The following is an 18,808-nucleotide window of genomic DNA, read 5'->3' as shown; positions in this document are numbered from 1 at the left end:
CCTCATAATAAAGCCTGGGTCTGCTTAACTTCGCAGGCATTAATACTGACAAGAGTTCAAGGTTCATCAGTCAAGCTAATTTGTTGAACATTACCCTGCTGTTGCTTATCTGGGATAATCTTTCCTGCTGGAGCAGGGCAGCAGCAGGCTAACATACTCGGTGCCCCTTTGCACAATCTAGTTTTACCTTCCAGCCAGTGCTCCTGCTCTGTTACAGCATCTCAGTTTAAAGGTGGCCACAAGGACAGAAAAACATGTATCGGTGTGTCCTTTTCCTTTCTTTTTCATGATGTGCCAAGGAGACAAAGAAGCCTCCTGTCATGACAAATACTGTACCTGTGCAGTTTCAGCAGCAGTACCAGAGGGCTATCATGGTAGGGTAAAACAGAGGGTTTAGGAGCAAAATGATTTTGAAAAGCCTCTGTGAAACTTGTTCTTGATAACGCTGATTTTAATTTATTTTCCCAATACACTCTTGGGAGAAAAAGTTGTGTGGGAGATATGCCTGCCTCTTCCACCAGGAGCTGAGAAAACTTTTACTCATCGATTCACTTGTGAAATCCTCCAGCAAAAACAACTGCCTGAAACCTTTCATAAACACAGAACGTGCAATATTAGAAGGAATCCAAAAATAACCCTTCCCTTGACAAAACCTTCAATGAAGGCAGAGTAAATTGTGAGACCAGACTGCTTTAGCAGGGAACTATCAATGGAATGGAGCAGAGGAAGGACTAAGGGACTGCATGTTTGCTGAAGCATATGGTTACCAATTTGCTGGACATATGTTGTATTCCCCACAGGGCACAGAAGGACTTTTGGATTAAAGGGTGTAAATCATTGGTTATCACCACAGAATTAAGTACTATTCTCAATCTATAGAGTCTAAATATACACCTTTTTCCTCCCCAGACATTTCTTCCTCTAGCTGCAGCTCAGAAAAATCTACCAATCACACTCTACATTGCTTTTAAGAAAGAAAATAAAAATACCTGTTCACACAGGCTTCCTTCCCTTTATAAGGATTGGGGTGGGGGGGTGGGCATGGAGGGACAGAAAAGGGCAGGGAGAAAGTAGAAAGATAGAAAAATGTCTTGGGGACATTTTGTCCCATAATTTCCAGAGGGAGCCATTGATCACAGATGTGTTTTTACACCACAGCAGCACCTAATTATTTTTCAGGACTGTTGCAATACATGTTTAGGAATCTCTGAATAATAGAACCATATGGTAACATTGTCAGAAGGAGAAAATAGGAACCCAGTAGGATGGGGGGGGAGAAGGCATTAAAATGCACTGGCTGTAAATAGAAAACTATTTGTCAAACAAAGACTGAGGAAAAAGCAGGAATGTCATTTATTGAAGATAAAGATTTTCTTTGCATTCTTTGAAGAAGATTACAAGAGCCTTGTTCTTTGTTTCCCAGCCTTTTTTTTACAATAATTCCCAGAACATCTGTCCTGTGAGACTGGGTACAGTGCTGTCACAAAATTTTTGGAAGACTGAAGAGGAGCTTGGACAGTTACTTTACACCAGGGCAAGAGACCTGGACATGACATGCATGGGTTGTTCTGGATGTGCCATCGGCTGTGTGAGGTCTGATGCTTCTGTGAAAACTTCTCCTGGTGTCCTGAAAGGTGCTGAAACAGGTACAGAAATATGGGAGGCTTTCCAGTGGAAGCTTTTCACTCGGGACAGTCTGTCTGGGCAGAGGTTGTCCAGGCATTCCTGGTGTCTCCAGCTTCACAACCATATGAACACAGACTTGAGGCACCCACACTTTTTGCTGAAGAAGTTAAGCCAGGACCTACTGAAAGGCTTGGCTCTCACGGGCACACCGAAAGAGCTCCTTTTAGGCTTAAGAACTTCCACCTCTGCCTGGAGTATCTCACAGAGAAACAGATGTGTGCAATGGCTAACACATATGGGAGGGGGTAGTCTGATATGTCCATGATTGTGTCAACTCTATTTTACATACCCTATAGTTACAGTTCACCCAGAGCACAGGACCTTCCGATGCTCCACACTTGCAGATGTGAGACATCCCAAACAAATATCCAAAGTCCTCAAAATCCTCCTGGATAAAATGCTTGCTTAGAAAGAAGAGAGCTGCCTGAGGAAAACCCATGCCTGATAACTAGTAGGACTGTGCTGGAACTTCACCACAGCTGAGCTCCCTTCCTCCAACTTAATCTACATCCTTATTGGAAAGTGGGCAGGTCAGAGTTCAGCCTCAAAAGCAGCCTGGGCACTAATCTGCCTCACCAGATGGACAAGAAAATACACGCTGGAAGCACATGTGCACTGGCACAAGGACTCCTTGTCTAAGGGGTTACAGGATTGAGAGCCAAGGTAAATTTCCAGGATAAACCTACAACGCAGCACCAAACACAGGAGAGACACACACACGCAAGAGGAAGCTTTTTCTACCACGCAGCTTGAGGTGAAATGACTCCACATGCTACTCATCTGGGTGGGCGTTGCAGTGCAGGAAATCCACACAGCTGAAATCAAGACATCAGAAGGTGACTGGGGCTGTGCAGGGTGGTGGAAGGAGCCTCTCCTGAACAAAAGGATGCCACTGCAGTGATCACAACGTCCCCAGCATGAGGCAGGGGCAGCTATAATTGTGCGAAGTGCTCTTTATTCATTACCGTTCCCTGAAGCTGTTCTTGATTGTGCCTCTCAAAAAAAACCTTCAGGGCCACTTCTTTCTTGTCCTCAGCAAGACGCAATTTCCTCTCTCCTCCTGGAGAGTACATTTAGTCATTCTGCAAGGGACCAACAAGTTTAACTGGCCCAATGAGCTAATTTTAGATCGTAATTCCTGACTTCACATTCACTTCAAATACACTTTATGAACAAGAAATACAAATGCTAGCAATTTGAGCCACATTTTTCCAAGGGGTCCAGAAATCCTCATTGCAGCTATGTTCTTTTGCATATAAAAAGTCACAAATGATAATTGTCAATTATCTGCCTAATGTGCAGAGAGCACCAGGTAGCCTGATCTCCAGAGGGCATTCACTGCGATTACAGCCCATTGCAGGAACAAAATTGGAAACTGCTTCCCACGCACAGGCCTATAACATCAGTGAAAGGTTGGAAAGGGCAAGGAAATATGATGACCTGTCTTCCTCCCCTCAAAACCCCCCAAACCTAAAGAACCCAAACACAAGTCAAAAAACCTAAGTACCTAGCTTTTGACAAAACCAAAAATTACTGTCTATTAAAAAATAACTACAGATGACGTTAAGATATGTTGCCATCATCCTTGCTTAAATAAGTAAGTTTCAAAGAAGTAAGAACAAACTCTCTGTGCTTCTTTTATTTTCTGTAGCCAGCTATAAAGGAACTAGTCTAGGCACAGGTAGTAGTCTCCCTACACACGAGGAAACTCTCTACAGGCTGGTTTACTCTTCTAAGACTCAGCTTACTGTTGATGATTAAAGCAGCGTCATGTTTTGCATTGAACGTAAATCCCTCTGGATTGCCTCAGGTGCCAGCTAAGGAAGGTAGTGACCGTGTGTTAGCCAGGCCTAGACTCAACTGTTTCTCCCCCTCAAGACCCAGACCTATCGTTCTTACAAACACTTTCCAATTTGACATTTTCTGCTTTTGCTTACCATTGCCAGCTTACTCTCCCTGTCCCTTGTCTTTCTTTAGCAACTACCATTTCCTAGATTTCTCTTTTTCACAACGGTTTTGGGCTATGTTCTTCCCAGATTCTAGAAGTCTGCCCAACCCAAACCTCAATGTTAACTTCTGCCCAGGTTTTTAATTCTCCTAAATCAATTTGTGTTGTTTTTTGTCAACATTGGTTGTCACAAAACTGCTTCTATCTTGCCATGATCAACTTTTAGGTATTTTGTTAATCTTTTTTGCTCAGGGCAGAAGAGGAACATTTTACATTTCCAGCTTGGCACCAGAAGAGCCCGGCACGCTGCTCAAGGGCCATTGCATTGCACAGGAAATACATTCCCTATAAACATTCCTAAATGATAGAGTGAAAGTTGCAGGTGACAAACCAAACTCTTGTTTTCTTAGTGATTCATAAAGGATTTGCTTCTACAACAGACACCCAACATAACAATAATTACATGCCTAAATCCTCAACAGATGACACCACTGAGAAAGACTTCCCAGGTGCATTTATCAGAAAAAGGTTCAAGTGATAGCTTCTGCTGCTGCTGTGTTTATATACCTGACCTAGAGACACTGCTTCCAAACTAAGATCAGAGTTTCGGTTTTCATGGCTCATTTCACCATTGACTTTTCACTTATTATTTAATGAGGGGATCACAGCAAGAGGGTGTTTTCTATGAATGACCATGGGAAGAAGAAGACCCAGAGCATCCTATAAAAAAAAAAACCCAAAAGTGAATAAAGACTTGTTGCTTCAGACACAATGGGGCTATAAAAAACCAACACTGTAGAATGTATGAAGAGAAATTCATTGGGTATTTCATCTTCTTTAGGCTTCCCTATCTGCTTGCAGATCTATCTCTGAATGGTCAATATACACAAAATTGCTTTAAACTGTGCGGCTACAACACAAACACCTTAGATAAAATGTAAGGCTTCCTGAATGGACAGTAAGCCAGTCAGGGGAAGCTCTATTAATGATGATATGAATTTGACAACACTCATTTCTTAAAATCATGAAGATGACAAGTGGATTCAATCAATTCAGCCTGTAATCTTCTATTAACTGTCGTTGGCCTACACCAGCTATCAAAAATTTCTGGGCAAGAATAGCCTTCAAGGAGCTGAGGCTGAGCGTAAACGCTCCCTTGGGATGATGGTCCTGGAGTCCAATCATCCCTGAACCCACTCTTGTCCAGAACCTTTTGTGGTCCAAGAAGATAATTTGAGGCTCAACTCTAAAAAATGGCCACACAAAACTCTGTAGATGGGATGTATTTTCAGTCTTTGCCGTAAACCTAGTGAGTGATGGGTACGCAGCAACAGGTTCACATTTCCATCAGGTCAGCTCCACTTAGCATCCTTTCACAGACTTTTTTGTTACACTACTAACTAACCTGACAGAGGCTAACATAGAATGAAGCAAGGTGACATGACTGAAAAGCTTGAGAGATATTAAACCAAGTACATTGCAATGAAATTCATACCACTAACTCTTTTCCTTCCCCATTTTCTTTTTTCTAGAGGAGGGCACAGGTGGGGAAAAATGTGGTATTCAAAACCAGAAAAGGCCTTAGAAGCAAATTATGTGAATCCCTTAGTCCAGTAACTTGAAAGCTGGCCTTTGTTTTGGAAAGGTTCCAGCAGTGCCAGTAAGCTGAGAGAGAGGGGAAGAGAGGACCTCGGTCCTAACCAGGGCCTTTCCCATGCTGGTGGCATAGGCATGGCCACTGTCCGGTGGAGAAACCCCACAGCTGACTCAGCGAGCTAGGCAACGCTTATTAGTTACAACCTTCATTTTCTTCTCTTTATTCTAAACCTGAATCTGCTCTCTTCCCAGAACAAGGTCAGAGCTGAGACCTTCCCTTCCTTTCACTTCTTTCCCTGACCCCTATTTTGAATATTGCTGTTAAAATATGATAGCCTAAAAAGCCCTCTTCATTTGTACCCATAAAGCCATCCACATTTTGGGGCACCAGAAGGAAAATGATCCCCTGCCTCTGACACAGGTCACCCAGTGCCATGACTCTCCATTTCTTTCTTGGCTCCTTGGCATCCTTGGGTGCTTTATACCATGTGATGCAACCGAAGAACACCAGTTATGATAGATTTCTGTTTTAAATTACTCCAATTTTCTTAGTAGCCCTTTTGATGAGGAATTGCTAATTCCTTCCATCTTAGTGTCATAATGATACTGTCTCCCTGAAAGAAAGAAACAAAGGAAAGACAGGAAGGATGGAAAGAAAGAAAAAAAAAACCCCACAAACAACTTGTTTAGCACTACCACTAAGATGTACCTCAAAACTACAGGAATGTTCACAAACTCCTGCACCAAAACCTAGCTATGATTACCCCAAACAAAGTAATTAATAACAATAAGGGGTAAAATTACAATCAAGTTTCCACAGATTCCATAGGAACCGCAGTGCCATTACATTAGTATCTTGGTAAAGAAACAGTAGACATCTATTTAAAATGGATTAATTCTTCCACAGAAATACTCTAATGAAATGTCCATAAAATTAGAAAGTAATTAACGTAAGTGTGATACCACTACTTTTTTACTTTTATATAAATGGGGTCTACAATATCCGTTGAGACGCAGAAAATATCAGATTTTGCAATGAGCAAACCTCATTTTTCTCTCTTTATGAAGTGATTTTTTTAACTCAAGATAACAATGTCTTTCTACTTCTTGCTTTTTAGTTAAATTAAAGTTATCACACATGCCTTTAACAACCTGACTTGCCCTGGGCTTTACATGTCTCTTTTGAAGTTTCATCTCAACCTGCTTCCCCACCCCTGATACTTCTGACTCTTTCTGCAGTGTAAAAATACATCTTTTTTGGCACTAGCTGTTGGGAACATCTTCTGGTGTTTATATTGTTTATCCACCTCTTTCAGCCTTGACTCAGCTCTGTGACACCTACTATTATCTGTCCCATCATTTCTAATTCATGCCTTATAGCATTATGATGCGTTTTCCCTTCCACACCGACGGACAGATATGGTTTGAAAGAGAGAAGTGACAGAAAATAAAGGGCTTCCATACTGACATCACATCAGCTGGGTTGCTCCACAATAACACACACTTTTCATCAGAACCCCAACAAAACCAGAGGACACCACCCTTCCCCAAAAATATCAGCTTATCTTTAGCTGGATATCCTTAATCACCTTTTGTTAATTCACTCAATTCCCACTCAGTGCTGTTCTACTCACATTTTTGTATTTGTGACGCTTTAGCGGTTAAAGTTGAGCCATTTCTCTATAAAATGTCTATAAAACATCAGCTTTAAAAAGGTGTTTATATGTAAGGACCTGTATTCCCATTTAACTGCACTTGTTATCAGAAGGCGCACACCCTGCAGATGTGCCCACAGGGACAGGTGCAGCCACACTGGTACAGATGCTGCACATTGACTGGGTGCAAATGTATGACCCACACACACACTTCTGGCCTTCAAGCCCTCCTGGGACAGCATCACCCAGCGTGGATGTCATCCCTCAGAGCTGGAGGCTTTAGGGGTAATTGACCTAATCAAAGAACACAACAAATAGCTACAGTGAGATGTTTGACTGAACCTACCCAGGCCAGTCACTGTCCTTGGTGGTTTCATGGTTTTTGGCAGAAATCTCATGAATACCCACGTTGGAGTGGCTGCTGCCAGAAACCAGACTCACTCAATAGGTTCTGCCTCAAGGAACAGCAAGGCACTAACACAAAGAGTTTCTTTACATGAGAGATGAGTAGATAGCAGGTGGTACTTAACAGACCTGAAACGAGTAGTGAGAGAGTAGGATGTGATAAAAAGGCATTATTTAAGGGCACAGAAGAGACGAATCAGATCATTGACAACAGCAACCTGAGGACAGATAGCCTGCCCAGGAAATACCAACAGGAAACCAACATTTCATGTTGTTACCTACTATTGTCCTGCAATCACCTTATGGCCTCACCTCACTGCCATCAGCAGCGAAGTACGCAGCTATTAGCACTGCTGCTAGCTCAGCAGTTTCCCGCTTCAGTGCGACAAGTACTTCGTGCTCTGATCATAACTCAGCAAGGAGGTATGTTGCTCCCACCAACGCTTCTGATTAAGAGGTCTTTCACAGTTCTCCTGGATATCCTATCTGTGAAAGATATCCTGGATATCATACCCACAGATATAACATTGGAAGAATTCCTGATACAAATCAAATAAAGTCATGGTGACCAACAAAGCAAGCCTGAAGACATCACCCCCACTTCTTGCTGGCTTACAACTCTGGGAAGATAAATCCCTGGCTTTTCCCGTGAACTGCAGCAGCGGCAGCCTCCCAAAGCTAGGGACAACAGTGGAGAGGAAGAGTGGCAATGGCCAGTCCACCCTCACATGGGCTGCAGACCCCTGTGAGAGCAGGTCTGTGATGGGGGATGTTTCTGACCTCCTGTCTCACCCAGGGCATGGTTGGCGAGCACCACCACAAGCCTACATTCCTCAGCTTGACCTGAGTTGATATTTCAGCCACACGTTTGTGTTCTGCTCCATGTCTGGGGACCTGCTTGCTGTTTTGGAAATTTGAGGGCAAGGGAACCAGCAGCCTTTGGATACTGGTCAGCAGTACCAATTCATACACCCAGACAACTGGACTGATCCAAGATAGACCATGTTTGGGTAAGGGAAAGCTGTAGGGAATCAGCCTTGCTTAGCAGCAGGTGATGTAATGTCTCTGGAAAGCAAGATGGGCAGAGAGCTCTGATGCATCCTCTCTCTGTCACAAGAACTGGGGATGGAGGATATTGATACAAACGTGGGAAAAAGCAGAACAGAGGGAGGAAGGAACAAGCAGACGGGGAGGAGGAGGTGCTGAAAACCGGCAGGGGAACAGCTCTTTCTGGGAGAAAGTAGAAAGGGTTTTGCATTGAGGAAAGCTGTCACCAGTTATTTTTGCACAGATTTTAAAGTTCACTGAACCCAGCTCTGGAAGTTGCATGTTGTGTTTTTGGCTGGCAATATCAACATACCATATGGAGAAGCCTCAGTTTGAGCTTTACAATATTGTTTGGATTCGATACTGACGTATTTTCATTACTGAACCTGCCTTGAATTGTATGTTCTTTTCTTTTGATGTACGATGGATGAAACAAACTCATAAAACAAAGAATAAAAAACTAAAAATAACAAAAGAAATGCACAGGGAAATTCCTGTATTTTGAATTAGACCCGAAATACATTGACTTGAGCATCCCGTCTTTAACAGCATCTACCAGACACAGTAGATTCCAGACAAGAGGAAGAGACAAGAGATACTATACTACTGTAGGTATCATGGATGCTGTTTCTCCATCTGTTTGTCCCATTATTATTGGACTGCTTCCCTGTTTTAGGGATTTGCTGAACTAGTGGGGTAAAGGGGGGGAATAGTCTAAAGATAGTCCTTACATTTACTGGTATAATAAGAAATGAAGGTGAACAGCTCCCACCTTCTACAGTCTGAGAAGATCCCTAGCAGAAAATAATCTGGAACAAAAACTTGGAACAGATAAGAGCATAGAGGCTGAAGGGACTGAAACATACACAGGAGAACCAGAGGTCCCAGACACACAGGAGCTGAAACCACTTTCTAGTTTCTCTTCTGGTAAAGCTTTTCTCTTGCAATGTTTTATTCTTCTGCTGAAATTGTGCCACATGTACTTCGAAAAGCTCAGGGCTTTTGTCACTCCAGACCACTGATCACAGCTGCCAAAGGCAAGACTGTCAGTTAATTAAATGCCATGCAGCTAACCTGTTGACCTGATCACAGTGCTTGGCATTGATGCCTGGGGACCTGATTTAAGGTGATGAGAACAACCATAGCCTTTCAAGTCAGCCCAGCTAATGCTGAACGGAGCTACTGAGAAAGTGCAGAAAAAGTCAGAGGGTAGGTACAAGCCACCAGCCATGAGAATCACTGCCAAGAGAAAAGGGCAGTTTACTTTGCAGACCTGGCATGCTGTAAGGATATCGGTTAATTACATGAGGAATATGAGAATCCCAGGAAGCATCCTCTGAGCTGCACAGAGGAACTGCAGGAACATGGGGAAGTCTAAGGGAGACCAGCTTCATGAAGCCAAACCCAGTATTTAGGTATCAAAACCTGGGTGGTGGTGGTGTGTGTTGTTATTGGTTCTGGGGGTTTTGTTTGGGTTTTTTTTTTAATAAAATATTAAGATTGCAAACATTTTAGAACATGAATACTGTTAGACTACATTCTTGTTGTGTTTAACACCTTGTGTCCTCATCCTGGATAGGGTGTCTCATTGCTACCCTAATATGAAATCCAACAGTACCCAGCAAACACCCTGGGCTAGATTTGAACCCGAGGGCTGCGCAGCTCAAGATTATGCATTTTGTAAACCTCTCTTCGGCCAGCCACTGAACTATCCCTAGTTGATACTTTTGCTACAACGTGCATTTTAATGAACTATACCTTCCTCTGCTAATTACCATCAGCAGCGTGAAATCAAGCAGTAGTAAAAAGCCCTCCTACGCATCTCTCCCTCCTCATCACAGCCCATGCTGCACCAAACTGCAGATTTGCATTTTCAGACTGCTTGCCTGAAATGTAATTGAAGACATACAGATCATCTGTTTACAGTAACAAATTACAGTTATTTCAGTGAAGCTTTCATGACAATTTCACTCCTAACACTGCTATTTTTGATATGCAGTTAAAACACAAGAAAGATGATGGTGAGATGAAAGGAAATGGTGAGACTTTGCAGAAAGCCTGCAAAGACATTAGACGAAGAAGGAACACTGTAATATTCTTTGCTAAATATAAGATAGATAAAGACCAGAAAAGGTATACTGAAGAGTGTCTTTTTTTCCTTCCTGGAGCTCCAGATAAGGAAGTTACAGCGACATGATGGCAGCACTTTACTGTGTGATACTACATAGCTGGTGTGGGCTGTGATGCTGAAGGCAGAAGAACCCTGCTAGACATGATTCTGCTCCAAAACCTCTCAAGCATCCCTCCAGCAGCAACTCCTGTATTCCCTTCCCTAGGCGAGGCTGTTCTTTAGCCATTCTACAGGCTACAGAGTACATCCATCTCCCAGGTAGCTGCAGGAGCCGTGCAACACAACTCCAAATTGCTGCTTGATTCAATTCATAAGGGTTTCTACTACTGGTTGTGGCCTGCGGCCTGCCTTTATTAGAACCTGGTGACATGGGGTGCCCAGTACTCTGCTGCAGGGCCAGAAACATGAGAACCTTTGTCACCAGTCTCCTGTCACCACGACTTGCAGAAATCATTGCACCAGTAAAGATTTAGAAAGCAAAGGGACAGAAAAAAAAAAAAAGACAGCAAAAGGACAGCAAAGGGACTTATTCCATTATGTCAGAATCAAGACTCCCAGGAGAAACAGCTTGCCAATTACACTGAGCACTGGCAGAGAAACTTAAAAGAGACCAGTGACCAGCGTCAAACCAGGTCTCCGATCTTGCTGTAGATGTTCACTGGAGGCAAAAAGCAAAGGGAAAAGGCATAGACTCATTTTTAATTTGCACTGAAGGTCACCATTAAAAACTGAAACTATACCTTAGGGAGAAAAAACCCCAACAAACCGACAACCCAAACCACTGCCCTTGATAATACCACGGGTATCACTCACTCAGACTTCGGTTGACATGACTGATATCCAGCTAGCCTGCTTGCTGCTCAGTTCCTAATGCTCTGCTGGCACTTCTGAGAAATTTTTCCGTCTCTGCTTGTGCTGGCATTGGAGCCAGTGGGAAAGAGGAAAAAAAAAATCTGCTGCTGAAAACTGAACACTATCACTGTGTCCTCATTTCTACTTGTAAGAGCATTTGTGCAACACTAACCCAGCTCTGTCACCTCACAGTCTTTACAGGTATTTATTACCACAAGCACTGCTGAGGTACGCAGCAGCTATATTCCCACCATGGAGCAGACTGAACCACTGAGGGATCAGATAACTTGCCTAAAGACACCTGGGGTAACTCATGTCTGCTAAACCCAGGCACAGTACTATGCCACCTTCTGAGTGGCTCAGCTGAACCCTGTTTCTCTGTTTTCCCCCATGCTTTCAGAGTATTCACCAGTTTATTCTCAGTTTTAAAAGAAATTCAAACAAATACTCATTTGCACAAAGAACAGTTTTTCTATCAGAAATCACATCTGAGCAAATTAAATCTTGACAATATTAAAAGTCATTCTGGAACCCAAATTCTCCTTGAATTCCACTAAATGCTTGGTTTAAGTTCTTAAAAAATAGACCATAGTCCAAGTCCTATCAATAGATTACTGTTGTTAGCGAAATTCTCTCCCCCCGCCACCCATCACATAGGGAAGATTATAAAGCAGTGATGAAATTATGCAGATTAACAGGATATAGCAAGTATTACTCAATTGCTCTGACCTTATCGAAGTAGCCCAGTTATTTTTACAAAGCTGTTGGTCAAGCAGAGACAGATAGAAAAGATGGTTGACATTGAACACGTGCATAATTATCAAATACATTAAGATACTGAATATACATATAAATTAGAATTTTTGCAGAAATACAGTTATAACGAACAACAGAAAGTTTTGGTGAAAAAGAAACAGTGGTCTGACAGGACAGAAAAGCGGCATCTCCAAGCAGAAGGCAGTCCTGAAGGAAAGATACTGAATTCTGACACCTGTATTAGAAAGATACAACATCACATTTTTCCTTTTCAAGGAACAACAGGTTATATGCAGATGAGATGTAAGCAGAAAATTTCTATCACAGGCCTGGAGTTTTCCCATTTACAAGACAGATGAATTTACAGAGGAAATTCAGGTCACCAAGAGAGTAAAGCATCTTTGCAAAACTGACTTCATAATTTTCATATTGATAGATTTCAGTTATATTTTTTAAACTTCTTTTACCCCATCTCTGACCTTCTGGTGAAAAATGAAATACTGATTTTCAGGAGAAACAGGTAGGTCAACCCCCTGCTATGCTTTCCCAAACCCACTCAGTGCATGGGAGGAAGGATGGTTCTGTGGTTATGTCAACTGAGACTCAGATTCTGTTCCCAGCTTCCTCTGTGACTGTGGGTGCCTCAGAGCTATAGATCATGCCTCTGATAAAAGAGACGCTGTAGAGGAATGTCATTCACCAGTGTGTGTGCGAGTATGCTCAGATAGTGGAGCATTAGTCTACAACAAAATCTCTAACATGCAAGCTGTCCGCATGTTCTGTAGGTATAGCTACCACTATATTTCAGTGGTATATTATAAATACTATATCGAGTATTTGAGTTCAAGCCATAAAATTTATGCCAGATCTCAGACAGCCCTCATACTCAGGTGTGCTGTTGCAAAGATAGGGTCAATGCACACAATGGGGTACAATGTGGGTTGTACCATTCTGCCACAATTAGTTCCAAAGTTTTCATTGGGCCTTCATACAGGATTTTACTTAAAAAAAAAAAAAAAATTCTCAAGTGAAGAGAGTGTCAAATGGAGGTACCAGCCTCGCAGACAAGGCATCACTTTCTATAGCCAACGATGTCCATTAGAAACGCAGGAAGCAAAAGGCTGTGAAGCCTATATTGCTTCAACTGGTTTTTACCTCTGTTGCCTACAGGCATTTTAGTTTCCTATCTCTCACCTATTTATATTGTGTCTGTGAGCTGGTGGCAAGCTCTGCTATCTGTCATGCTGAAGCTGAAAAGAAATCAGAGATTCTCCTACAACAAATAAGTTGAAGTAGACAAAGCCTTAAGATGAGCTGGCACCTGACAGAGCCAGAAAACTCCCCTTTCTCTGCCGCTAGAAGAGTTCTGCTCCAGTCCACCAGAGTTCAGCAGGAAGACAATGCGCGATGCATTACATGTAGGTGCGTATGGGAAGCAGAGTTCAGAGTTTCACAGTGCATTTTGCAAGTGCTTTTCTATGCATGTGTAATATCATTTACCTCAGCTGTTTAAAACCTTTCATTCAGGGCTCTGCTCACTAGAGTACTTCAAATGACACAAGAGAAATTTAATTAAAGCTTCATAAGTATTTCTATAAAGAAAGCTAAATGAATTATATGCAAGCAAAAGGAACCAAACCTGACATCTCTATGAGCTGAACTCCCTGGTTTACTTACAAAGCAGTCCAAGGGCAAACACAAAGCCAATTTTCCTCCTACACAATATACATCAACCTGAGGAACATTCTAGGAAAGGCAGAAAAGAATGCACCCATTCATTTTTTTTAAGACTACAAGCTAAGGAGGTACAACTGGTGAGGAAAAAAGAAAATTAAAACTCTATATGAGGCAGAATTTGCCTATTACAGGCTTGATAAAGGCCATTGAATTATTTTAAATTATCTTTATAAGAACCAAAACAAACAAAAAACCCCAAAACCAAGAGATATTAAAAAAAAAGCTTTCTAATATGAAAGGATACACACTCCTACCTATCCTGCCCTTAGATACTTCCTTCAAGAAGGGTGATAAAGAACAGCACAAAGAAAACTTACAATACTGCTAGAGCCATACGAACCTTCCCAGTAGCAGGAATGCTTCAACCTCCAGATACATTAGGAGGAAAGTGACATTTATAGCCCTATTGAAAACAGAAATAAAGAAAAGCAATGAAGTAGACCAGTTGTTTCCCCTGTCTTCCTTCCTCTCTAGCCTCCCCCTAACTCATATACCCTCCAGGAAGAAAGATTTGACTCTCCTTTGACTTTTCAGAACAGCTGGTGTGTATCTGACAAATGAGATACCCAGAAGAGGAAGTTTAGGAGTGATTGAGCTGCTGAAGAGACACAGCTGACCTCAGGGCATCACCTCCCCTCTACTGGAGAAACTCAACCCTTCCTAAATGCCAAAGTTGAGGCACTTCCCCACAGCAGTTCAGGGAAGTCTCTGTTTTGCAGGATGTATACTGCTAATACTTCTCATTATTGCTCAGATCCCATTCCCTGTTTCATTTGAGGAATGCAAGGACAACCCAGCCACTGCTGCTTTGACCATTACACCACTGATAACTGTTGTGAGCCTTACACGCACGGGGCTATGACTTTAGGTGGAAATTTTAGAGTTGTTTCTAAATAGCAGTATTTTCTTACTTCCTTACAAGACGTGTCAGTTGCTTAGTTATTTAAGCTGTGTTAGGTTTCTCCTAAGCAAAGGGAAGAAAGAATTTCAGATCAGAACAAGAGCTGATGCATTTCAAACCAGATTAATAAAAAACGCTTTCATGTCAAGTGTTGCAATGAGTGTGGCGAGCCCCACCATTCTGCACAGCCAAGAAAGGCTTTCAGAGCTAACAGAGTAATACTGATAGCAGGCTATCCACAACATTGTTCCACATTAGCAGCAGCGCAAAATGAGAGCTATGATAAATGCCAGGGCAAGCAGAAGGACACTGTGTTCATTAAGGGTTGCTGATGGTAGTTAAAACCTGTCAGCAGAATGCTGCACACATTCGTTAAGCAGCTCAGTTCAAATAGCAAACACAAAACACTACGGGAATTGCGCATTCCTCAAGTCATTTCCAAAGCACTGGCCTCAGCTAAGACCAGGGCACCAAAACCTACTAATGAATGAGCAGATGGGTCTTTGAACGATGCTCCGCACTCATTGTCAAAGGTGGCGTAGGGTCTGCAGCAATACTTGTCAGAAACGTTGCCCAGCAGACTGAATGACAAAGGACAATGCTTTATTACTGACAGCAGCGGCTTTTTTTAAGAGCCCTTAAGCTTCTTGAAATGGTACCCAAAGCCCATAGATTTTCCAAAGAAGCTACTCTCTGGAATGCCTCATCTTGAAGCTCCCAAACATAAATCTGCCTCCATTGTCCCTGCATCCAACTGGACAGCTTGGACATCATTGCATCAAGTCATTGAAGTCCATACCCAGCTCCTGTTAGAGGTGAGCTTGAAGTGGCAAAAAATTTTATCTTCACGCTGCTATAAACTGGCATAGTCAGATGCAAGATCTAAGCCCTGTCTATTTCCAGCAGATGTGTGAAAAAGGTAGCTTGAGAGAGTTAAGTGGTGGCAGTCTTTTAGTTCAAGCATGTGCCGCCATAACATACCATGAAATTATCACCTAGCAATGACTTAATCTGTGACCTGAGAAGTATCCTCTTTCCCAGGAGGGGGAAGCAATACTGCCCAATCAAAGGCTGTCACTCACAAACCAAGTGTAATTAGCCAGAGGCATGGTGCTGCTGATAATAACTATAATGAATTCCAAGCAGAGACACCTTTCCTGGCAGGCTGCTGTTTGGGCTTGAAAAACAGTTACAGAATAAATAAAACAAAAACAGAAGCCATCACATTAGCTACTGATTTTTCACCTCCTACTCAAGCACTCCGTAGAGATCCACTCTGGGCTCTGTCAAAAGCAAGCAATTACTCTCAATCAGAGATATCTGGCATGGAAGGAGCGACTTAGTGCATTCCTTGGGGTGGGTGGGTATTTTTACACTAATTCAGATAATGGAACTGGCTTGCCGAGTGGGAGAGAACTACTCATTTCCAAGACTACCTCCCAGCCCCCCTTCCACTCCATTCCTTGATTTTTAACATACTCCCACTGCTTTATGACTGGTGCATTACACATCGCTAGCTCCTGAGGTGACGACTCGACTCCTGGGTAATAGGAGAGAATTGCTCACATTCCAATGTTGGGCGAGTTGATTTTCTTTTTGTTTCCTGTCCCCCCCCCCCCCTTTTTTTTATTTTATTGCATATAACAACATATATAGTACACTGCACTGCAGCAAACCCACATTCTTTCCCCCACCTCCCCTCAAATCATCACAATTTAGAAAGGTAACTGAGAATGCCAGGAACAAAGAAATCGCACAGTGGTGTGTTGCAGAAAGATCTGGCCACAGCTTGTGCTCAGCTTTGCACAGCTGGTCTCAGAAGGCACCAGACTGGTGACCAGTTCTCTCAGCCAAAACCAGGACAGGAAAAGGACTGATGTCTGACTTCAGACTGACATCTCTGGCCAGGGCTCCAAGCCCATATCCCAGGCTGATGTCTCCTCTGGGCATGTGCTAACTTCTCCTCATTTTGCTAAGCCAGCATTTGTATTTCTGGTCCCTTTCACTTGTTGTCAGAGGATAAAGTGAGTCAAGAGAAAGCCTGTGCTGGCAAGCCAGGACCATTCCAGGCACATTCCAGGCGTACTGCTGGTACAGGCAGCTTATTCCAAAAGTCAAGACCTAGAAACCTCCTTCCCACTTCCAGCTACTTCAAATCTGTTACTCCCTGCTTGGGTCCATTAAATTGTGTGCAAAGTGATGTATCTCTACAGTCTTGTAAGAATTTGATGGTGTTTGTAAAAAGATTTTTTTGTTATGAAGTAATAAAGAGTAGTGCTGTACAAAAAGTAACTGATTTGCTGACAAGTTCTTTTTGTAATCTTGTTAGTACAATCCGGGAAAAGAAATACAAGGGAAATATTTTAACGTTATTCCTTAATAAGGCACTCCCCCGTTGAGCATAGTAGGTCAATGATGCTGTCAGTTATGCCATGTTATCTCTGTCAGCCTCATAGCCTAGATGGCATAGAGGTGCTTTCCTGGAAGATAATTTACTGGACCTATTTTTATTTAACCCAAAGGTTTCACTTCCTTCCACTTTTGAGCAGACATTTTCCAGAACAGAATTAAAGAAGTATTTACCACAGATCATTGAACAACAGTATTAGCGAAATCTCTTTCTAGCTTTAACTGTGCTAGACAGCTGGCAACTGTGCATGTCTGTGGCATCTGGGTAGAGATGTTTTCAGGGGCTGCTACTAGCAGTACACTGCAGCATGAGCCTGCAATGTAACAGCATTGGGGTTTTTAGTACAGAGGATCTCTTGCAAAAAAGCATGTCCCTTGCCAGCATAACGTTGCCTGCTGTATACCAACTGCATAAGAGCAAATGAATTACAGTGGCAAATCCAAATCTCAGGGAAAACTTGTCAGCAGATTTCCCCTATGGGACACATAACATGGTCTTCAAACACATTATCACTAGTAGCAGACAGCTAGAAGTCAAACAGCAGTTAAAAACCCTTTGACTTTGAAAAAAGCAGCAGCACCTTACAAATGAGTATTGTTCAACACCTGTTACATTTCTATCACTTTATTTTCTCCCCCATTATGAATCACACTGATTTTCCTGATATAATGCACACACCAAGCAGGTAAGGTGGCTGGCCAAAGAAAGCAAATTTTAGTTCTGTATAATTCCACAACGAAGGTAATTAGTCACATCTTTGCTCTCATCATTTAAAACAATGCAGAAGAAAGGAAGGACCTACCTAGCACTGAAAGTTTATTTAGATTAAAATAGGTGAGGCTTAAAGATAATAATAATCTTTGAACAATTTGGTGTTCAAACTTAATCCAGAATAAATGCAGGACTGCTGTGATTTACCTTCTTCAAAGATTTGCCTTCCGAATAAATGAAGTTAAACTGAAGAAGGTACAATTTCTCTCAAATATGAAATTATTATTAAACATTAAATTACCATGGAATATTGTGCAGATAAATCCTCAGATTTTCAGAAAAAAACACAACTCTTTATGATGAAAAAGAGAGGAACAGTTATTTCTGAGGTAGCTTGTCAGAACCAACGTGCAAGAGCAGGAGAAAAGGAAGGAAATATAATGGAGAAGGAGAAAAGATTTTAAATTTGGCTATGCGTAAGAAAACAAAAATGACTCACTTCTCTCAAGCTAAACTATGTTGAGTTTTTCTTTCTTCTCTAAAATTAGGCTTCCAATCCAGAGTCAGACCTGCATTAGCATCACAACACAGAGTCACTCAGCTGACTGACGCAGACATACTGAGGTTCTCCAGCTGAAGAACTTAATCTTTTCTCTATTAAAACCAGAAACAGTCTTCCTTTCTTCTCCCCCTCCCCCCACAACATATTTCTCCTCTCAGAAATATCAACAGCTTTAAAATGGTGTAGTCTAGGTGTCGTAACATAGAAATCAAATTATATTCTTGGACAATAACTAAACCTCAGCCTGAAAACAAATATTACCTTCTGTGACAGGCTGATTCATTTAAAGTTCAAAACCTTCTTTACCCCTTTGTGCAACTTCCCGTGAGTAAAGTAGAAGCCTATCCCGTGAACTGTGGTCATGGGAAAAAGCTTCTGTTAAAGTACTGTGATGCCTGAACACTGCACACC

At 42.1% G+C, this 18,808-nt stretch overlaps 1 long non-coding RNA gene across 14 annotated transcripts in view; it reads right to left on the bottom strand.

Moving 5' to 3' along the window:
- The window catches only part of LOC114012680 (uncharacterized), a 50,389-nt gene extending 35,964 nt beyond the window's left edge, over positions 1–14,425 (bottom strand). For 3 of the 14 annotated variants that reach the window (XR_008749984.1, XR_008749990.1, XR_008749991.1), the window contains exon 1: positions 14,154–14,425. This is a non-coding gene — a long non-coding RNA (uncharacterized LOC114012680). Of the gene's footprint in view, positions 1–11,281; positions 12,277–14,130 lie in introns of those variants that run through there. The other 11 variants (XR_008750008.1, XR_008749987.1, XR_008749989.1 and 8 more) reach the window with 10 other exon arrangements.
- Positions 14,426–18,808: the final 4,383 nt, after the last annotated feature.

The sequence above is a fragment of the Falco peregrinus genome, chromosome 1, assembly GCF_023634155.1.
Source record: "Falco peregrinus isolate bFalPer1 chromosome 1, bFalPer1.pri, whole genome shotgun sequence".
Classification (NCBI taxonomy): Eukaryota; Metazoa; Chordata; class Aves; order Falconiformes; family Falconidae; genus Falco; species Falco peregrinus.
The sequence above is the reverse complement of the archived record's forward strand: the minus strand, read 5'-3'. Positions and strand labels throughout refer to the sequence as shown.